Below are 22,472 nucleotides of genomic sequence, written 5' to 3' on the forward strand. Positions count from 1 at the left end.
CTCGCCCTCGCTCTCACTCTCTCTCTCGCCCTCGCTCTCACTCTCTTTCTCTCTCTCCTGTCTCTGAGCTTCTGGAGGATTTAATTGTATAAAATCTGAGCCTCTATAAAACCTGCCACTTCCTTACCTCTCTGCCTGCTTCAAAGTATGCTGTAAGCATTGTGTGATTTTCTTTCTATCAGTAGTGCTGTGTATGTGCGTATGGATGCTTGTGCGTGCATGTGTGTATATGAGATAAACTCAGGTGCTGATGGCCATGACCATTAGTGTTGCCGAAATGCAGCCAGTTGTCACATGATGGCGGTGCGTATGAGTCTGGGGAATGAGGGGGGAATGAGATTAATGGAGGTGATTTGTCAAAAGCCTGACCTTGTCCACACTGACCACTGCCTTTATCACGACTGGAGCTGGAGAGGCAAAACTGTTACAGGACCTGCAAGACGAATTCCAGTTGTAAATAAGCCCACAGGAGCTTGTTTATGAGTGTCACTCCATGGTTTTATTGTCTTGTCTCTGTCTTTAAATTTGCAGGATGCTACGAAGTTCAGGAATGCTTGCCTATGGAACTCGTGACTTGATCCGATAGCGATTTCCCTTCATTTTTTATAGTTTTTATCTGGCCATCCGCTCCGTCTGCAAGCAGCAGAAGCCCCTTTCTTGCTGCACATGAGATTTTAATCGGGCTGCCGCACATCCGGGGCTCTTTAAATAAGCTCGCTCTGACTGGGGGATTATTAACTGGCCCATTGGGTTTCTTTCTATCCACTCTCTCTCTTTCTACGTCTTGCTTTCTCTCTCTTCTTCCAAATAGCACAGCCCTGAAATACTGTAGCTTGAAATATCCCACACCCAGATCACTCTATTAGAATAGGGATAGTAAGAGTCACAGATTTGCATCAGTGCATCAACATAAAAGTTAATGATGTGATGCATCAATTTAAAAAAGTGGCCATCAGATAGGAATTGGCATTTTTTATCATGGTGCATTGTTTTAAAAAAACATGTGCATTAGTAAAAACCGATTTATAAATATATAATTAGTAGTCGATGCGCTATACTTTTATTATTTAGTGACCAATAATTTGAGACCAATATTTGATATGTAGATTGATTTCTCCTCACTACACTGTTTCTTATACGCGTTCTCTCAGCACCGCTGTTGCTACGTGAATATGGCGTATCACAACATACGGAGACCGAGGCGTGTCCTGAGAGTCACTTAGAATACAGATTAACATGGCAGAGGTAGAGCTGCATCTTCCTGGAGACAGAACAGGAAAAGAACATCTGGTTTTATTTCATCTTTTTCTTTTTTGAACTATAACAAAAGGCTTGTTTGTGAAAGGGTCATGTGTGAGTCAGAAGTAAATTGATGATTTGCTGTCTGTCTGAACCAAAAAAATAAAATGTAATTGTATAGCATCATATTTTTACGTTGTATTAATCGTTTTGTGTTGAATTGAATCGAAGTCAGATCGCACTGCATCACAATAGTGGTAAATCCTTTCGCATGGCATCACTAGCTGCTTCATATGTATCTTTGTAGAGTATCATTGGCTATGCATCGAGATGCAAATCGCATTAGCCTCGGTTAAGGAGATGCACGTCCCTATTTTAGACAGAAGTCACTACATACAGTATATCAGTTTAAAGCAGGCTAATTTGACACTTTATTATCATATAACATAATGTGCGAGATTGATTTGGTGTCAGCAGCCTGAGGCAATACTGCCATACATTTAATTTTGCTCCTTCTCATTGGTATCCCAGATGAACTTAGTTAGCAGTTAAGATCAGCAACTTGTTTCTAAGCAGATAAGCATCGAACTAGGCTTCACTTTTATCAACAGGTAAGCACCTGCTCTGCTTATCACATCTTAGAAGTCGTCAGATTTATTTATTTATTTATCTATTTATTTATTTATTTATTTATTTATTTATTTATTTATTTATTTATTTATTTATTTTACTCTTTGAAGGCTAATTTTGCATCCCGAGAAAAAAGCACAGCTGCCTTTTTTCCCCCTTTTGCAGGTTAAAAATAAAAATAGCATTCATGTACAAAGTAGTGGAACATCATTTCAAGAAGATTGGCAGTCTTGCTTTTCTATCAGCAGATGAAATGTTTGGCTCGCTCGCGCTCCAGCATTTCTCTGTTTCAGCCTGATTTTTTTTTTAGGGGGAAATTATTAAACAGGGCTGGGAAACAGTTTGATGAGAGAAAAAGCGGCGCAAAGATGGCATGCCTTTCATTTCTTATTCATACTCTTTATTAGAAATGTCAGGGGTGCTGCTAGGGGAGGCTGGGGGTATTAATTGTCTACATAATTGCACATTCTTTAAGTACTTTTTGATTGGGCTTTCAAATGCAAATTCAGGCACATTGTCTTGGCAGGGAAAAAAAACAGCACAATCAGGCCTTGATGTAGAACGATAATGGTGATAGGAACTGAGCGTGGCATAACCGAAATGCTTCAAAATGCAGAAAAAGGGAGATGTGGGCGAGGTTACATCGGCAAAGCCTTGTCAGAGCTGTGTTGGCAGGTTCGAACCCTACTATATTAACGTTTTTGGCCTTTGTGTAAGGCCTATCATACTCTATAAGGGAGTAGGCAGCTGATAATAGAGACTGGATTATGAGCCTCCTACAGTTTGGCAGTGCCACTGTGAATCTGGTGCAAAGACCACAGTAAGGTAGGCTACTAATTGGCGCTACAAAGAATGATGTTTTTTTTGTGTGTGCATAAAATTATTTTGTGTATAATTATTGTGTGTTTTAGGGGTGTCCCCGATTAAGCATAAAAGTAAAACGAGAGAACCAGAGACTGTCCAATATTCAAATCCTTGCCGCCAAGATGCTCCTGTGACGGATCATGGAAAGTGAAACTTTAATCTGTCACCAGGGGGTTTAATTAATTCACACCCAATAATAATATTTATTAAAAGCCTCTTTCTTTTCACATTTTTATTTACAGCATTATCATGATAGGCTATGTATTAAATTATTGTGAGAAAACCAGTAGTTCTGTGTAAAATCAGTCATTAAGCAACCCTATATAAACAAAATGGCACGATCCTCTTTTCATAACACCTTTGCGAAGATTCGTCTGTAAGATTTATAGTAAAATCAGGCTCCTCCTATTGAAGCATCGAATCTTTGACTGTTCAGGGTCACCCTATGTGTTAATTTAGTATCCAAATGATTAGGAACACTTTCTAATCTGCTAGTGAAGTGGCAGCAGTACAGTGTATAAAAGCATGCAGATAAAGGCTTCAGATATTATTAACTTTATCTATCAGAATGTGGGAAAAAGTAAGCTTAATGACCATAGAATGATTGTTGGAATCAGACTACCACTTTTTACAATTACAGCAAGTTGAAAAGAATCTCAGAATAGACATCAGAGCCCAAATTTACAACAGCAGAAGGCCACATTGAGTTGTCTCTCCAGCCTGGAACATGAATCATGAGGCTTGAGCTGGCAGCAGCACATCGAAACTTAGCAGTCGAAGATTAAAAACTGTTTTAAACTGTCCGGTTTTAAAAGGATATCAGACAAGCACAGAGCAAAAATTCAAGTTACCCAATGAGACTCCACTTGTCTGGCTCTTCTGCACTGTCCCCTAGCATGGTAGTCCTGGCACATATGACCGCTCTCATAAATAAGCCATATTGTGGCACAGTAGAATAAAGATTGTGGAGTGAATAGAGGTTTCAGCATGACTGTATTTTTTTTCACGACTGCTTTGACTCATCAAAGACTCGCTACCAAGCAAAGTGTCTCGCAGCTTCCCCTGGCTAATATACTGATTACCGTATTTTAAATGCGTACAGCACTATTTTGCAGTACGCTCCACGTTCTACAGTCACCCCAAAATCCTCATGATGTAGAGAGCGAATGTTACTTTGTGTGAGATGCTATTTTCACTTTTAGGATTTTAAGTGTTCTCAAAATGTTATATGGCCAGAGACTCCTGTAGGGGAGTTGCAGCACAGCCACCCCGGGTTGAATTAGATTTTGATGCTCTCAAGACCTGCTGTTTTCATTTCCGAACCCATTTCATAAACATTATTCAAACAGCTGGGCCAGCCAGCAGGAGGCACTATACATCCCACCTCCTCCCTGCCAGCAAAGCTGCGCTTGGTAATTTAGCGAAAAGATGCAGCTAAATGAGCACAATCAAGCCATGCACTTCATTATGTTCAGTTTCTGACTCTGTTTCTGTGTGTGTGTGTGTGTGTGTGTGTGTGTGTGTGTGTGTGTGTGTGTGTGTGTGTGTGTGTGTGTGTGTGTCCATTGCTGCAGCTTTAAAGTTTAAGTTGCTCCATAAAAGGTAACTTTTCTGAAGACCCCCCAGTACAGCCTTTCTCATGGTGGAATTGAAGGAGGGTGTAGAACAGATCGTGATCAGTGAGGCAGGAGTACTTTGTCATAGGAAGTACTGCTGTTTACCAGTGCAACTTGGCGGACATTTTGTCTTCGCTTGCCGTGGCAGATGGCAGATCCTCTTGGCATGCTGAAAGTGATGAATTAACTCTGCTGTCTTTTTCTGCATTCTTTTTTCCCCCCGACTTCATTCTTTGGTCCCATTACAGCAGACTATGGCAGGGGGATATAACGAGATAAAATCAATATTGTAATTGTAATAAATCATATCGCCACCCTCATTTGTGTTCTGCTGCCTATTACTTGCAGTAACAAACAGCAAATTGTACATATAAATAGTCCCCGAGTTACGATGGTTCGACTATGATTTTTCGATCTTACAATGACGAGAGCGATACGACTAAATTTTACATTTTGTACAACATTTGTATGCTCCGCCTTCCACTCACAAACCTCCGCTCGTCCGCTCAGCCGCTGCCACATTCATTTATACTGTAAAGTTGATCAATTATGGTGGTGTAAAATGCTCGGTTTTGCTCAAATATGTACTGTAATTTGTTCAATTATTAAGAATTTACAGTATACAGTATACCATACTAAGGCTAAACCATGTCTCAACTTACCATATTTTTATCAGTTACTCTATATTCTAAGTTTTAAATATTTTACTTTGATAAACAAATTATATAAGATATAGAATCTGGACACATGACTTTTCAAGCCATATGTGGTTCTTTTCTAGCTGGAGGTGGTACGTCATTGGTTAAGGTTGTGAGTTTAGATCTGAGCACCACCAAGCTGCCACTGCTGGGCCCTTGAGTGTGGCCCATAAAACTTTAACCCTTTAGCTGTAAGTCGCTCTGGATAAGGGCGTGTGCCAAATGCCATTAATGTAAATGTTACTGTTACAAATTTGGAAGCACACAATTGCATAGGAAACCTGTTCCTGCAATGCCCCTGTACACGAAGCCAGCCTCTTGAAGATCTCCTGCTACTGATCTCTGATCTCAACCCTATTGAACACCTTTGGGATGAATGTGAATGCTGACTGCACCCCAGGCCTCCTCACCTCACCTACATCAGTACCTGACTTTACTAACACCCTGCTGAATAGGCACAAATCATTACAATCACTCTTCTAGGAACATCTTTCCCATTTTTACATCTTTTCCAATTTAAACATTACACTTAATTTAGGAGTTAAGGGGGAAATAAAATGTATTAAAATCATTATGAGGTGATGCCAGCTATACTATAGCTCTGAGGAAGAAATTTCTCATTCATTGATATTCTGTAACTACTTGGTCCTGGAGAGGGCTGCAGTGGATCCCAAGCCTCTTTCAGAAATCCAGCCTGGATGGGATGCCAATCAGTCACAAAGCATCGCACATTCACACCTGGGGCATTTTAAATCTGTCAGTCCATCTTCTAAAATTATAATACATTTTTTTTTGTGAGATCGCAAGAAAAAGAACTAAACGTGACCCTCAGGACTACCTGAGCTGGATTTTTCATTTGCATGTGCATCCCCATAACTAAGGCCGATGTGATTCGCATCTCAACGCATAGCCAAGCATCATATAAAGCAGCTGCTGATGCGATGGAAAAAAATACGATGCGCTGCAATTCAATATGGTACAGAGTTTTAACTTTGATTTCTTTGGTTCAGACAGACGGCAAATCATCCATTAACTTTAGTGCCTTCTGACTTCTAATGAATGGCCATTTCACAAACAGGCCTTTGTGGTGCTAAAATAGAAAAGATATTAAATAAAACCAAGAGGTTCTTTTTCTGTTCTGTCTCCAGGAAGATGCAGCTCTACCTCTGCCATGTTAATCTGTATTCTAAGTGACTCTCAGGACACGCATCGGTCTCTGTGTTGTGATACGTCATATTCACGAAGCAGCAGTGGTGCTGAGAGAACGCGTTTGAGAAACAGTTTAAAGAGGAGAAATCAATCTACATATCAAATATTGCTCACAAATCATTGGCCACTTTTTAAATAATAAAAACATAGTGCTAATACTAATAACTATATATAAATAAATACATTTTTTGATGACTCAAATATGTTCAAAACGATCTAAGGTTAGATGCACACCTTTGTAATCAATTTGTTGACCTTGTTAACTTTTATGTCGATGCACAGATGAATCTTACCATCCCTAAATTGCATAGGTCGTCTTTGGATTCGGTATCATAAAATTTCACCCTTATTTGAACTAGGAAACCCAGTCCTATTCCAGCAAGACAAACTAAATCCAATTGAACATCTTCAGGCCTCCTCATCTCACCTACATCAGTAACTGACTTTACTAACACCTTTGTGACTACATAAATTTATAAATATAAATATTTAGAAAATACCAGTTTTTACGTCAGTCTTTTTCTGAACACGGTATAAGTGTTTTGATGGTTCTTTGGATCCTTGAATCATGCTCAGAATCATGTTCACACCTCCATCTGGCCAGAGAGTCGAGGTGTCATAGTAAATTCAACAGTGTCTAGACCACAACTTTAAACATAAGCTTTTTCGTGTGGGTGTAAAAACAAATATTAGGCGGGTAGAATATAAGAAACCAAGAAAGCATTTTGTATCATTACTCAATGTTTCGGAAAAAACACCACTCTGTGAACGCAGCAGCATTTATTCATTCCAGTCCTATTTATCTAAATACTGAATACCAGCCCCCTGTTTGTGAACCTAACTGTCTTTTTATACACACTACATGGACAAAAGTATTGGTACACCTGACTTTTCCAGTGATATGTGGTTCTTCCCAATACTGTGATCACAACATCAAAGGCACCCAATTGTATTTGTATAATGCAGTATATATTGTCTTTGAATGCAGTAGCATCGTTCAGTTCTTTTAAACCAGAGGACCTGAACTTGATCCAGCATGACATTATAGTTTCCATGGGTTGAAGAGGAAGATCTTCTGCTATAGCGCAGCCTTGAACACCTTTTGGGATGAATGTGAAATGAACGGATGTGACTGAATGAATCTCCACAAATCTTCACAAACACACTCCAAAATCTAGTAGAACATCTTCCCAGAAGTGTGGAGGTTATTATAAGAGCAAAAGGGAACTTATTGTGGAATGGGATATTCAAAATGCACATAGGAATATTTGTCTACCTGTACTACCAAATGGTTGTTAAACATCTTGTAAAGGTTCTGCCCCACCTTCTGCGTTCTCAGTGGAGTAAGCTGGACGCTCTGAGGGCTCATTAGGCCTCATTGTGGGTGCAGTAGTGTGTGGGATCGATAGTCTCGTGGCTGCAGTGTGCTTTAACAACTTTCATTAAAGGACGCAATTGACTGAGTTAATTCATCGAGTTGATTGCCTTCAATGATCGTTGGTCGTGTAGCGTATTGTGACGCGAACTGCACTTGGCAGGTAACTTCAATCTCTCTCTCTCTCTCTTTCCCAAGTGTCTTGTTCATCTGACTTACTCTTAATCTTCCTTCTCTGCTTCTGACTTGCTGTCATTTTCTTCTTCAACTCTTCAATCTCCACTTATGTCTCAGTCTACCTGATCTGTCTTGTTCAGACTGCTTTATTTATACACACTCCACTCTTTTTATGTCACTCCAGATTTTTTGTCAGTTTCTCTTGGTGTTTTTTCCTCTTCGGTTTTGTTTTTCAGTATTTCTGTAGATATCTATGTCTGTCTGTCTCATCCTGTCTTTTTTCAATCTCTGATCTCTTACTATTCTTTCCATCTAGGCATATCGCTCATCCTTACGGCGTCTTTTCAATCTTTATATTCGTATTTCCGATGTTTCTTTTTGTCTTTGTGTTTCTCTCTCTGTCAATGATCTTGCAGCTCTCTTTCCCCTTTCTTATTCTCTCTCTCTCTCTCTCTCTCTCTCTCTCTCTCTCTCTCTCTCTCTCTCTCTCTTCCCTTTTTTCTTTCTCTCTCTCTCTCTCTCTCTCTCTCTCTCTCTCTCTCTCTCTCTCTCTCTCTCTCTCCTTTCGCTCTTTCTGCTTATGTGTATCTCTCCTTTTTTTTGGCCTTTTATATTTGTTTTTTAATACGTCTGTCTTTATGTCTCTCTCCATCTCTGATGCACCCCTCTCTCTCTCTCTCTCTCTCTCTCTCTCCTGTTTGTGTTTCTCCTTTTGTCTTTGAATGTCTCTCTCTCCATCTCTGATCTTTTCCTATTTGCACTTCTGCACTTTTATTCTCACATTTCTCTTTTCTCTCTTTCACTCTGTGCTTCTCTCTCCCTCTCCCTCCTGCTCCTTCTTTTTGTCCTTTATCTTTTTTCAGTGTTTCTTTGTTTTCATGTCAGTCTTTCCATCTTTGATCTTTCAGTATCTGTATCTAACAAAAAGATAATGGACAAGGAGAAATGGATAGACAAGCAGAAAGAAAGAGAGAGAAAAAGAGAAGAGGTGGATGAGTCATGTTACTCTGTGCTTCTCTGGTAAAGGGTGAGCATGTCTTGTAAAGCAAGAGAGCGTTTGGCATGTTGCCAATTTTCTTGCTGTTTATCGCCCATGTTTTTTCCATAAAACATTACAGAATAAATTAGTGTGTGTGTGTGTGTCTGTGTGTGTGTGTGTGCTTGCATGCCTGGATGAAATAAATGTGGTCTTTAAGTTCAGGATTGAGGGATGTGCCTACAACATTTTCGTTTTCCACTGTTGAAATTTGTTTTACTGTAAATGCGGTCAAATGTGGCATCTTGTCCGCGCCAGAACTAAAAGACAGATCGATCTGATGTTTTCAAGTGACCAGGGAAAGATGCAGCTAAGCCCATAGGTCTACTAGTGACATACCCACCCCAGAGTAGCCCTGCTCGGCTGAACCGGACCGGGAGAAGCCGTGTGAAACTGATAAAGTCTCAGTGGACTCAGGAGCGGTGCTGGAGCTGCCTGTGCTGGCAGAGGCAGGCACAGGGGTGCAGAGCTGTCACAGGAAGGCACCAGTCACTACACCAGTGCAACGGGATGTGCGAGACAGGGGAGATGAGCCTTTATTAAAAGTACTGATTTAAAGAGAAAGAAACGAGGTAAGGGACAAGGTAAAAAGCAGCCTACGAAAGATGTAAAAATAGACAAAGATCGACGAAATAGAGTCAGACAGTAAAGGTACAATGTCAGACTCAGTTTTTAACTCAGAATCCCAGGTGGAACCTTTGTATGTGTTTTATAGTACTGATGATTATAAAAAAATTTTAAGAACCACCAAGTGTCCGACATATGTATTCATAGAAGAGTTTTTCCCAGACCTAAAACAGTTTGTTCATGATGTGAAACATTCCGGGGACTGGTTGGCGATTTTAATCCAAGACACGACACTTAGTGGTGGTGTTGCCTTGCTTTTAACTCGCAATTTTATTCCGGTCTCTTTCATGGTGGAAAATATTTTAAATGGGAGGCTTTTAAAAGTGAACGCTTTTTATGACAATGAGGTTTTTGTTTTTATGTGTGTACACTGACACCAGTGCAGTGGAGAGGACGAGTTTTTTAGATAAACTCAACAGTGTTAATTTAAACTGCAGCACTGCGGAGTTTTTAATTTTAAGAGGAGATTTTACTGTACAGCAGACAATCTAGACAGGAACCATGCAGAACTTTATATAGCTTCCCGCAAGCACCTATGGGAGCTGATAGAGGCCTACGATCTCTGTGACATATAGAGGAATTTCAATAAAAAACAGTACACATGCTCCTACTCCATAGACAACACACTCTCCCTGTGAGATTGGATTGTTTTTATGGTTTTAAGCATCAACAGACTTTTATTTTTTACAAAGTGTTTTATTATTCCAGTAGGCATCTCTGTTCCCTGCATGGTACAGTGCACCCTCAGTAAAAACAATATAAAAAAACCTAAGAGTGCCTACTGTCATTTTAACACTGCAATTGTTTTAAACTTGAGAAGGTGGTTTTTAACTCGCTTTAGCAGTGATATGATGTGACAAAAGCACAAATAAAAGTATTTTGTCAACGGTACACTCTTAATGTCACAAGAGACATTGGCAGATTTCTAAAAGCTCTGGAGATGGTGATAGTGGAACTCCAGCGTTTGGAGGTCAAAGGAAATTGAGGGCATATTGAAGCCCTCAAAAGTAAAAAAAAAAACAAAGCAAAAATGAACGACCTGTTGGACAAAAGCACAGGTGGCGCTTTCAAAGCGTCACTGAGATTAATGCTCCTTCCAAGCTCTTCTTCAGTGTGGAACAAAAGAATGGAATTTATGCATGCTGTGTGAACAGAATCAGGGGATCTGGTGTCAGAGCCTACTGGAATTCACAAGCAGTCAGTCAGTTTTTATTTGAAGCCACACAGTAGCATTAGGTCAGCATGAGCATGAGCTTCCTCAAGGACCTGCCTAAGCTCTCTGAGTCTTAGTTAGTGGCCAGAGAGATGGACAAGGAGCTGACACTGGCTGAGCTTCATAAAGCTCTCTAAGACATGGTATAGACGGTCTCCATGTGGAATTGTACAAGGCTTTTTGGGCAGTAATAGGGCAGGATGTCCTAGAGGTCCTACAGGACAGTGTGAAGGGTGGGCAGCTCCTGCTGAGCTGCAGGAAACCGGTCTTGACCCTACTGCTAAAAGGGAAACCTGACACACCTCAAAAAATCGTGCCCGTTGTCACTACTGTGCACTGACTTCAAGCTGCTGTCAAAAACATTAGCTTTGAGACTGACAAAGGTGATGGAGAAGACCATTCACTATGACCAGACATACTGTGTGCCTGGCAGGTCAATATTATATAACTTATAATGAATTTCTTGGCATTTTTAATGTCTCCAGGCAATTGGGTTTAAAACCAGCCTGGTTTCCCTTGACCAGGAAAAGGCTTTTGACTGGGTTGAGTATGAATACTTGTGGAAGGTGCTGGAAAGCTTTGTGTTCAACCCTGATTTCATAGCCATGATCAAGGTGTTATACAGTAAAAGAGAGTGTACTAAATGTTGATGGTGGTTTATGTGCCCCTTTAAAGAGTGTACAAAGGTATAAGGCAGGCCTGTTCACTGTCAGGAATGTTGTACACTCTAGCTATTGAACCTCTTTTAATCAATCTGAGAAGTCATTTTTCTGGTTTGAATATTCCACAGGCTAATGCTTTACTTTACCTGTCAGCATATGCCTCTCTCTTTCTCTCTCTCTTTCTCTCTCTCTTTCTCTCTCTAGTGCTCTCTCTCTCTCTCTCTCTCTCTCTCTCTCTCTCTCTCTCTCTCTCTCTCTCTCTTTCTGTTTGTGTATGTTTTTTCCCTTTTTTTTGGCCCTTTATCTTTGTTTTTTAATACTTCTGTCTTTATGACTCATTCCATCTCTGAATTTTTTCTGTCTGCAGTTTTGTACCTCTCTTTCTTACTCTTTGTGCATCTCTCTCTCTCTCTCTCTCTCTCTCTCTCTCTCTCTCTCTCTCTCTCTCTCTCACTCTCCCTCCTTCCTTCCATTTGTCCTTTATCTTTGTATTTCAGTGTTTCTTTGTGTCTGTCACTCACTCCATCTCTGATCTTTTACTGTATGCACTTTTTCACTTATTTTCTCTCTTTCTCTCTCTCTCTCTCTCTCTCTCTCTCTCTCTCTCTCTCTCTCTCTCTCTCTCTCTCTCTCTCTCTTCTTTTCCTCATCATTGTCCCCAACTTTTGGTTGACTCTGCTGGCCTTTTATTGCCATGGTAACGCCATGTCGTCTCCGAGGGCTACTTCTTTAATTACTTTTAGACAAATGTGAGTCTTTTTCTCCCTCATCTTGTTTGATATTTGCTGGCAGTGGCGAAGTCCCTAGGCGCGTCCAAGCCCTGATTAGTGCACGCCGCCGATATTTGCATAAGAAAAGTGAGTCGTGTTTGCGTTAGCGACCCTGAAGGAAGATTAGCAACATTAGCATTCCGCAGCTCATGGGCCTCGAGCGCATTCTGGGTGCTGCCGGTGTCACCTTTTCTATCCTCTTTAAACTCGCATGTAGCTGCAAGCACGCGCGCACACACACACACACACACAGAGCAAGTGGACACTGCTGTCAAGATGATTTTAAAGGCAGGTGGTCCCACCAGATAAATTACCACATACAATGCAAAGATGTAGCCATTCCGGCCCTGAGCAGGTGGTGTGTATTTGCGGCGGATTTATTAGTTATGATATTTAAAAGTGTGTGAAATCGGGGGGTGGGGGGGGGAGTACCGATGAAGGGTTCACTTCTAATAAAGGAGGCCAGAGGGAAACACCCACTGTGACACGTCACCTGAGCTTTAACTCGCTTTTTCAACCTAACAAGATGGTGTTATTGATTGTGGGTAATGAGTTAAATATTCCCATGGGGATGTGTATATAGTGTTAACTAACATACACTATACATTTACATTTATGGCATATGGCCCTTATAAATTGCAGTGGAAAATCTTAAGCAACCTGCCATAGAGTTTTGACCTTAACTCTAATAAACTCCTTAGTAATAAATGTAAACACTGACTGCACCCCAGGCCTCCTCACCTCACCTCACCTACATATTCAATATTTAGATATTCAAAAAGCACATACGAATTTTATGGTCAGTTGTCCACAATTTTCCGTATAATATGCACAATGGTATTCAGAATTATCTGTTGAATTAAATGCACTCTGCAAGGCAGATGTTTTTCTCAACACTTTAAATATGAATGTCTTTTATTACATTGAATGTTCACTTCAGTGTGAAGTGCACTGCCACGGCCTGATTTGATGTAAGTGCAATGTATAATGCTGCAGTTTACTGGTAATATAATACAAAAGAGAAATCTTAACCAAGACTTGTATCCAAGTATATAAATATGACACTATATAATAATTCATCACCAGCGGGTTTTTACTCTCCAGAAGCTCCATGCTTTCTTATTCTGATAGTATCAAATAGTGCTGTGTACCAGGGATGAGCAGATCAATACTGACATATGGATCATTTTCGATCTGGAAGTTTCCTTCATCATAAAATCTATCCTAATATTAAAAGTATAGATCCTGAGTGAGGAAAAAAAAGAATGTGACACTTTTATAGTCTCTCTTTGCCCAATGGTCCATTTCGTACCATAACACACATTAAAAAAAAAGGGCGATAGTTCAAAGATACACATCAGTTTCATTTCCATGAAAAACAGTATTCAGTGGGTGTTCGTCTTTTAGAAACAGAATCTCACAAGCAAGTTTGTCTTAGTTCTTCAAATCTAACATCAAGAGCACCTTAATCTTATTCATAGAGATGTGATTCATACTGTATGGCATTGTGCATACAGTAAAAATTGTGACTGGTCAGCAGGAGCTCTCAGTGCAGGAGTTATGTAAAGATTTATAGCTCCAAATGTCCGAAAGCTTAAGGCCCAAGTTTCACAGGTTAGACTACATGTTGTTCAAAAGGATAAACCAGCATAACGACCAGAGAGTTGCCTAAGGAAGAAACATCAAGACATTTTGAAGCTGATAAAAAGGACAAATCAGTCAGAGCAATTGCAAAAATTGCATTCCCAATAAATCTCTCAATCACTATCAACCTGCATAAGGAAGGTGTGATGGTATCCCAGTCCACAATTCTAAAAAAGACTTTAAGAGCAGAAAAAAGAGGCCAGAAGATTTGTGGGCAAAAAATAATTAGCAGTAAGATTTAAAAATTTAGATTGGAATTTGTAAAGAAATTCAGAGCCAAAAAAATCTAAAGAGGAAAAACTTGATAAGATATTTTATACACCATCTCAGAAAGCACACCATTGTAGCAAATGTTCTGTATGTTAGAGAAACTGTGGAAACCAAAAAGCAAACCATTGCCATTTTTTGGGGGGACTGCTATGTTATTAAGGACTATTGGAGTATACATATTGCTGTACAGGATATTTTGTAATGTGTTATACATTTTAACAGTAAAGTCTTTTTTGGTAAAGATACCCCAGAGATAAATATTTTATGTTTATATTAATGGTGGCTGTTAAAAAATTGTTTTTGTTTACCAAAAAATGTTTGTCACAGGAGAGTCCTACCCAAAAAGCATGGATGGAAATCACAATGGACATCTGTAAAATGGATCAAATAACAGCATTTGTAAAATCATAAACTGGAACAATTTGCTTTGCACTATGAAAAATGGACCAAATATGCAGCATCTCATAAACCTGATTTTTATTTTATTTTTTTATAAGAATTTATGATAGAAAGATAATTCCCTATGCTTTTTCTTTTTTATTTTTTTTCCTTCTCCTTCCTATCGATATTTCAGATGAAAATATGTAAACATAAATGTAATGTGCATATGTATGTATGGGCATATACCGATATGCACACATGCATGTACAGTATAGATGTAGATGTTTGTGTTTTTATATAAAAGTGTATTCAGTTGTACATCTGATGAAAATTTTGTGTTTCTTTTTCTTTGATAAAAAGTAAATAAAATAATTATTTAAAAAAAATTTTATCAAAAGACCAAATTCTGGAGAAAGAAATGATCTGATCATGATTCTGCATCATGAGCTTTTCCATGCAGCAAGACAAAGACCCAAAAATGCCAACTCAACAAAGGAATCACTAGATTTTAAACCAATCCAGCTACTTTTTCCTTAGTGAGGAGAAGACTGAAGGGAGATCCCTCCTCTACAACAAACAATAAATGAAAGAAGCTATGGTAGCTGTGGTATCACAGAGTATCACCTTCTGCCTACTTGCACAGCACTACAGCGCTGTCAGTGTTCCTGCCACTTCTGGAATGTGTCCTAAAAGTCTTTTTTTTTTTTTTTTTTTTTTTTTTTTTTTTTTTTTTTTTTAAGTGTGTCAAGCACCTTCTCCTATTCGCGCTGGATTGCCACAATGGTTTCAAAACAATGACCTTTGAGCTGGATCTTGAACTTCAGGAAGAGGGTGAAATCCACAGGAGTCGAATCTGGAGAGTAGGATGGGTGCAGAAGTGAGATCATCATCCACAAGTAGCTCAATGGTTTCGTCATTTTTGTGGATTGAGCTCGTCAAAGGTCTTCCTGATCTCTCGTCGTCTTCCAGTGATGATGTTCTGCTCTTGAAGTGTGCCTGCCACACACCTCAATCGACTCATTGCAGGATCGCCATATGTCATGTCAAACGTCTCTGTGGCAGATTTGCCCAGAACTTCATGTTTGCTCTGTGTTCTATCCTGCTCTCCATGATGAAATTGCAGACGTGGTCAGAATAGCACCAGTTAAAACCTTGTCTCGAAATCTTCTAAACCACCTTGTCAAAAAGCGTCACAGAATAAGATGTGCAACAGTTTGGTGTCAGATTGCTGACCTAATGCAATTATGCAACCAAATATAAAGCTTTCAATTATCCTGAAGTACAGTGAGGAAAATAAGTATTTGAACACCCTGCTATTTAGCAAGTTCTCCCACTTAGAAATCAAGGAGGGGTCTGAAATTGTCATCGTAGGTGCATGTCCACTGTGAGAGACATAATCTAAAAAAAAAAATCCAGAAATCACAATGTATGATTTTTTAACTATTTATTTGTATGATACAGCTGCAAATAAGTATTTGAACACCTGAGAAAGTCAATGTTAATATTTGATACAGTAGCCTTTGTTTGCAATTACAGAGGTCAAACGTTTCCTGTAGATTTTCACCAGGTTTGCACACACTGCAGGAGGGATTTTGGCCCACTCCTCCACACAGATCTTCTCTAGATCAGTCAGGTTTCCGGCCTGTCGCTTTGAAACACGGAGTTTGAGCTCCCTCCAAAGATTCTCTATTGGGTTTAGGTCTGGAGACTGGCTAGGCCACGCCAGAACCTTGATATGCTTCTTACAGAGCCACTCCTTGGTTATCCTGGCTGTGTGCTTCGGGTCATTGTCATGTTGGAAGACCCACCCTCGACCCATCTTCAATGCTCTAACTGAGGGAAGGAGGTTGTTCCCCAAAATCTTGCAATACATGGCCCTGGTCATCCTCTCCTTAATACAGTGCAGTCGCCCTGTCCCATGTGCAGAAAAACACCGCCAAAGCATGATGCTACCACCCCCATGCTTTACAGTAGGGATGGTGTTCTTGGGATGGTACTCATCATTCTTCTTCCTCCAAACACGTTTAGTGGAATTATGACCCAAAAGTTCCATTTTGGTCTCATCTGACCACATGACTTTCTCCCATGACTCCTCTGGATCATCCAAATGGTCATTGGTAAACTTAAAACGTGCCTGGACATGTGCTGGTTTAAGCAGGGGAACCTTCCGTGCCCTGCATGATTTCAAACCATGACGTCTTAGTGTATTACCAACAGTAACCTTGGAAACGGTGGTCCCAGCTCTTTTCAGGTAATTGACCAGCTCCCCCCGTGTAGTTCTGGGCTGATTTCTCACCTTCCTTAGGATCATTGGGACCCCCACGAGGTGAGATCTTGCATGGAGCCCCAGTCCGAGGGAGACTGACAGTCATGTTTAGCTTCTTCCATTTTCTAATGATTGCTCCAACAGTGGACCTTTTTTCACCAAGCTGCTTGGCAATTTCCCCGTAGCCCTTTCCAGCCTTGTGGAGGTGTACAATTTTGTCTCTAGTGTCTTTGGACAGCTCTTTGGTCTTGGCCATGTTAGTAGTTGGATTCTTACTGATTGTATGGGGTGGACAGGTGTCTTTATGCAGCTAACGACCTCAAACAGGTGCATCTAATTTAGGATAATAAATGTAGTGGAGGTGGACATTTTAAAGGCGGACTAACAGGTCTTTGAGGGTCAGAATTCTAGCTGATAGACAGGTGTTCAAATACTTATTTGCAGCTGTATCATACAAATAAATAGTTTAAAAATCATATATTGTGATTTCTGGATTTTTTTTTTTTAGATTATGTCTCTCACAGTGGACATGCACCTACGATGACAATTTCAGACCCCTCCATGATTTCTAAATGGGAGAACTTGCAAAATAGCAGGGTGTTCAAATACTTATTTTCCTCACTGTATCTGCTCCAATACTTCTGCTGATCTTAACATTGTGTGGTCTACCACCTTTGTTTTAAGTTGCTTAATGCATCTACATTTTAATAGCAAAAAATGAAAGCCAAAAACCTGCACTCTTTTTCATATTTCGATCCCAAACTCAAGTGGTTTTCAACTTACTTTCATGAGTCTATCAGGTTCAAAACCTGTCTGGCCATTCGAATTTCTCCCCATCCACAGGTGTTTCCTTCTACAGAAATGCGACAACTTTTTTTTTTTTTTTTTTTTTTTTTTTTTTTTTTTTTTTTTTATTCCATTCAATGTCAAAATCGTTTTTTACTTCAGATTTTTTTAAATCTCTGTTTAAATTCATAATATATCAGTCTCAAATGTAAAAATTTTCCATATACATTAAGACTGTGAGTAAGCATTTCACTGCATGTCGTACCCTGTATGTATGTGTATGAGACAAAAAAAAATTTGATTTGATTTTAAAATGGTTGTTCCAGCATAAGCAATGTCACTGCTCTTATAAACAGTTATAAATGGTTCATTTTCTTGGGGATCAAAATTTTCCAGAATGTTCTTACATTCTGCACCTTTTTTCTTTTTTCTAATCAAGAATCATTGGTAGCACAATGGTTAAGGATCTGGGTTACTGAGTGAAAGTTCGGGGGTTTAAGCCCTGGTATCCATGAGCTGCCACTTAACCCTCTGTGCTCTATGCTGTATTATGGCTGACCCTGCGCTCTGACCCCATCTTCCTTACATCGCTGGGATATGCGAAGAAAGAGTTTCATTTTGCTTTAATGTATATATAAGTATAAATTACCTTACTTTTCCTTCTTTTCTTTTACATGCTGGTGGGGAATTGTTCTTTGTTAGTTTGCTATTAATGGGCTTGATTTAGGGATAAAACCAAGCGGGTGATATTGTTGATGTGGAATGCTTGTATTTTATGTTCAAATCCTTGTTTATGTTTTTTTCTCTGTGAACCCATAGCTGAGTATGATATGTTGTTCTTTTTATGGTAATGCCTGCTAACCATGGGGCAGGAGCACAAATAAATCCAAGCTCATATGTTCTAACCTTGGGTCTGCTGTGTTCTCGAAGGAATTGAGACAATCTATGCAAGAAAGGACATCTTGTCAATATTTGTACCTATTTGCTGTTATAACCTCTGATATTCTGGGAAGATGTTCCAAAGAGATTTTGGAGTGTGCTTGTGGGGATTTGGGATCATTCAGCCACAAGGGTATTAGTAAAGTCAGGTACTGATGTAGATGAGGTGAGGAGGCCTGATGTGCATTCAGTGCTCACATTCCTCCCAAAGATGTTCAATAGGGTTGAGGTCAGCACTTATTAGCAGGGTTCCTTAAGATCTTCCACTTCAATCCATATAAAGCATATGTTCAAGCAGCTCACTTTGTGCACAGGGGCATTTACATGTTATGGAGTTGGTATTTTATGGACTTGCACCCTGTTCATTTACAGTAATCTAAACTATAAATATAAATTATTTATAAAGAGTATATAACTATAATATTGTATGAGGAAGTCAGGTGTTTTAGAGAAGTATGTGAGGGTGGTGCAGGACATGTATGAGGACAGTGTGACTGCAGTGAAGTGTGCCGGAATGACAGACTGGTTTAAGGTGGAGGTTCGACTGCATCAAGGATCGGCTCTGAGCCCTTTCCTGTTTGCAGTGGTGATGGACAGGTTGACGGACGAGGTCAGACTGGAGTCTCAATGGTCTATGATGTTTGTGGTGAAAGAAGGGAGCAGGTTGAGAAGAGCCTGTAGAGGTGGAGGTACATGCTGGAGAGAAGGGGAATGAAAGTCAGTAGATGTTAGACAGAGTACATGTGTGTGAATGAGAGGGAGGGCAGTGGAGTGGTGCGGTTGCAGGGAGAAGTGGTGGTGAAGGTGGAGGAGTTTGGGTACCTGGGGTCATCAGTGCAAAGTAATGGAGAGTGTGTTAGAGAAGTGAAGAAAAGAGTGCAGGGTGGAGTGGGTGGGGAAGAGTGGCAGGAGTGATTTGTGATAGAAGAGTATCTGCAAGAGTGAAGGGGGAAGTTTATCAGACTGTGGTGAGAAATGCGATGTTGTACGGTTTAGAGACAGTGGCATTGAGTAAAAGACAGAAGGTGGAGCTGGAGGTAGCAGAGCTGAAGATGTTGAGGTTTTTCGTTGGGAGTGATGAGGATGGACAGGGGGTATATTGGTACGAGAATGCTGAGGATGGAGCCGTCTGGAAGAAGGAAAAGAGGAAGACCAAAAAGGAGGTTTATGTATGTGCTGAGGGAAGACATGCAGGTAGTTGGTTTGAAAGAGGCAGATGGCGCTGTGGCGACCCCTAATGGGAGAAGCCGAAAAGAAGAAGAAGATATACAGTGAGGAAAATAAGTATTTGAACACCCTGCTATTTAGCAAGTTCTCCCACTTAGAAATCAAGGAGGGGTCTGAAATTGTCATCGTAGGTGCATGTCCACTGTGAGAGACATAATCTAAAAAAAAAAATCCAGAAATCACAATGTATGATTTTTTAACTATTTATTTGTATGATACAGCTGCAAATAAGTATTTGAACACCTGAGAAAGTCAATGTTAATATTTGATACAGTAGCCTTTGTTTGCAATTACAGAGGTCAAACGTTTCCTGTAGATTTTCACCAGGTTTGCACACACTGCAGGAGGGATTTTGGCCCACTCCTCCACACAGATCTTCTCTAGATCAGTCAGGTTTCCGGCCTGTCGCTTTGAAACACGGAGTTTGAGCTCCCTCCAAAGATTCTCTATTGGGTTTAGGTCTGGAGACTGGCTAGGCCACGCCAGAACCTTGATATGCTTCTTACAGAGCCACTCCTTGGTTATCCTGGCTGTGTGCTTCGGGTCATTGTCATGTTGGAAGACCCACCCTCGACCCATCTTCAATGCTCTAACTGAGGGAAGGAGGTTGTTCCCCAAAATCTTGCAATACATGGCCCTGGTCATCCTCTCCTTAATACAGTGCAGTCGCCCTGTCCCATGTGCAGAAAAACACCGCCAAAGCATGATGCTACCACCCCCATGCTTTACAGTAGGGATGGTGTTCTTGGGATGGTACTCATCATTCTTCTTCCTCCAAACACGTTTAGTGGAATTATGACCCAAAAGTTCCATTTTGGTCTCATCTGACCACATGACTTTCTCCCATGACTCCTCTGGATCATCCAAATGGTCATTGGTAAACTTAAAACGTGCCTGGACATGTGCTGGTTTAAGCAGGGGAACCTTCCGTGCCCTGCATGATTTCAAACCATGACGTCTTAGTGTATTACCAACAGTAACCTTGGAAACGGTGGTCCCAGCTCTTTTCAGGTAATTGACCAGCTCCCCCCGTGTAGTTCTGGGCTGATTTCTCACCTTCCTTAGGATCATTGGGACCCCCACGAGGTGAGATCTTGCATGGAGCCCCAGTCCGAGGGAGACTGACAGTCATGTTTAGCTTCTTCCATTTTCTAATGATTGCTCCAACAGTGGACCTTTTTTCACCAAGCTGCTTGGCAATTTCCCCGTAGCCCTTTCCAGCCTTGTGGAGGTGTACAATTTTGTCTCTAGTGTCTTTGGACAGCTCTTTGGTCTTGGCCATGTTAGTAGTTGGATTCTTACTGATTGTATGGGGTGGACAGGTGTCTTTATGCAGCTAACGACCTCAAACAGGTGCATCTAATTTAGGATAATAAATGTAGTGGAGGTGGACATTTTAAAGGCGGACTAACAGGTCTTTGAGGGTCAGAATTCTAGCTGATAGACAGGTGTTCAAATACTTATTTGCAGCTGTATCATACAAATAAATAGTTTAAAAATCATATATTGTGATTTCTGGATTTTTTTTTTTTAGATTATGTCTCTCACAGTGGACATGCACCTACGATGACAATTTCAGACCCCTCCATGATTTCTAAATGGGAGAACTTGCAAAATAGCAGGGTGTTCAAATACTTATTTTCCTCACTGTAACTCTATATGCAGTGCATAAGGAAAGTATTCACAGCGCTTCACTTTTTCCACATTTTGTTATGTTACAGACTTATTCCAAAGTCGATTACATATATTATTTTCCTCAAAATTCTAAAACTAATACCACATAATAACAATGTGAAAGAAGTGTATTTGAAATATTTGCAAATTAATAAAAAATTAAATTAAATTACATGTACATAAGATTTCACAGCCACACTCAAAATTGAGCTCAGGTGCATCCCGTTTCCACTGATCATCCTTGAGATGTTTTTACAACTTTTGGAGCAACGATTGGAGTAAGTTCAGTTGATTGGACATGATTTGGAAAGGCTTTGGAAACACCTGTCATTATGAGGTCCCACAGTTAACAGTGCATGTCAGAGTACAAACCAAGCCATGAAGTCCAAGGAATTGTCTGTAGACCTCAGAGACAGGATTGTATCGAAGCACAGATATGGAGAAGGGAACAGAAACATTTCTGCAGCATTGAAGGATGGGAGCCTAGTCAGGATAGAGGGAAAGATGAATGCAGCAACACAGACATCCTTGATGAAAACCTGCTCCAGAGCGCTCTGGACCTCAGACTGGGTGACAGTTCATCTTCCAACAGGACAATGACCTTAATCACACAGCTTATTATGGATATAGAGTGTTTGGTGAACTGGGATATTTGTATGCTGTCGTCCCCTCACTCTCACGTGTTCACTCAGGTTTGTTGACTGTGGTGTGGTGGGCCGTCTCTTTCCTAGAGATCCCTGATGTCTGTGTTACCTTCAGGCTCTCCATTTTAGTGATGCTGCCATATCGAGTCTTTCCGGAGTCCCCAACTGCACAGAGTCCTTAACTTTCATACAACAATAAGGATACCTAATAATCTCTCTCTGTCTCTCTGTCTCTCTCTGTCTCTCTCTCTCTCTCTCTCCCTCTCTCTCTCGGTTGAGTTAAACATGCTCCTGAAGTGCCAGTTACCACTGTTCCTGCCAATCCCCTCTCCTATCTTCAAATCTGCCCACTTAGTCCCTCTGGGTGGGGTTCTCTTCATTTGGATGCCACTCTGTACAGCTGGGGATGGTTTCACCTCAACGGCCTGGGGTTCCATGAAATTACGGAGTAACACATAGTGACAGACACAGTTGAGTCTGCTACTATGACTCAGAGCTACAGTTTGCATTTGATCACCATCACTG

The 22,472-nt window shown here is 40.4% G+C and overlaps 1 protein-coding gene across 1 annotated transcript in view; it reads left to right on the forward strand.

Moving 5' to 3' along the window:
- prkn (parkin RBR E3 ubiquitin protein ligase) overlaps positions 1-22,472 on the forward strand; it is a 162,550-nt gene that overhangs the window by 120,122 nt on the left and 19,956 nt on the right.

Source organism: Silurus aristotelis (assembly GCF_946808225.1).
Source record: "Silurus aristotelis genome assembly, chromosome: 4".
Taxonomy (NCBI): domain Eukaryota; kingdom Metazoa; phylum Chordata; class Actinopteri; order Siluriformes; family Siluridae; genus Silurus; species Silurus aristotelis.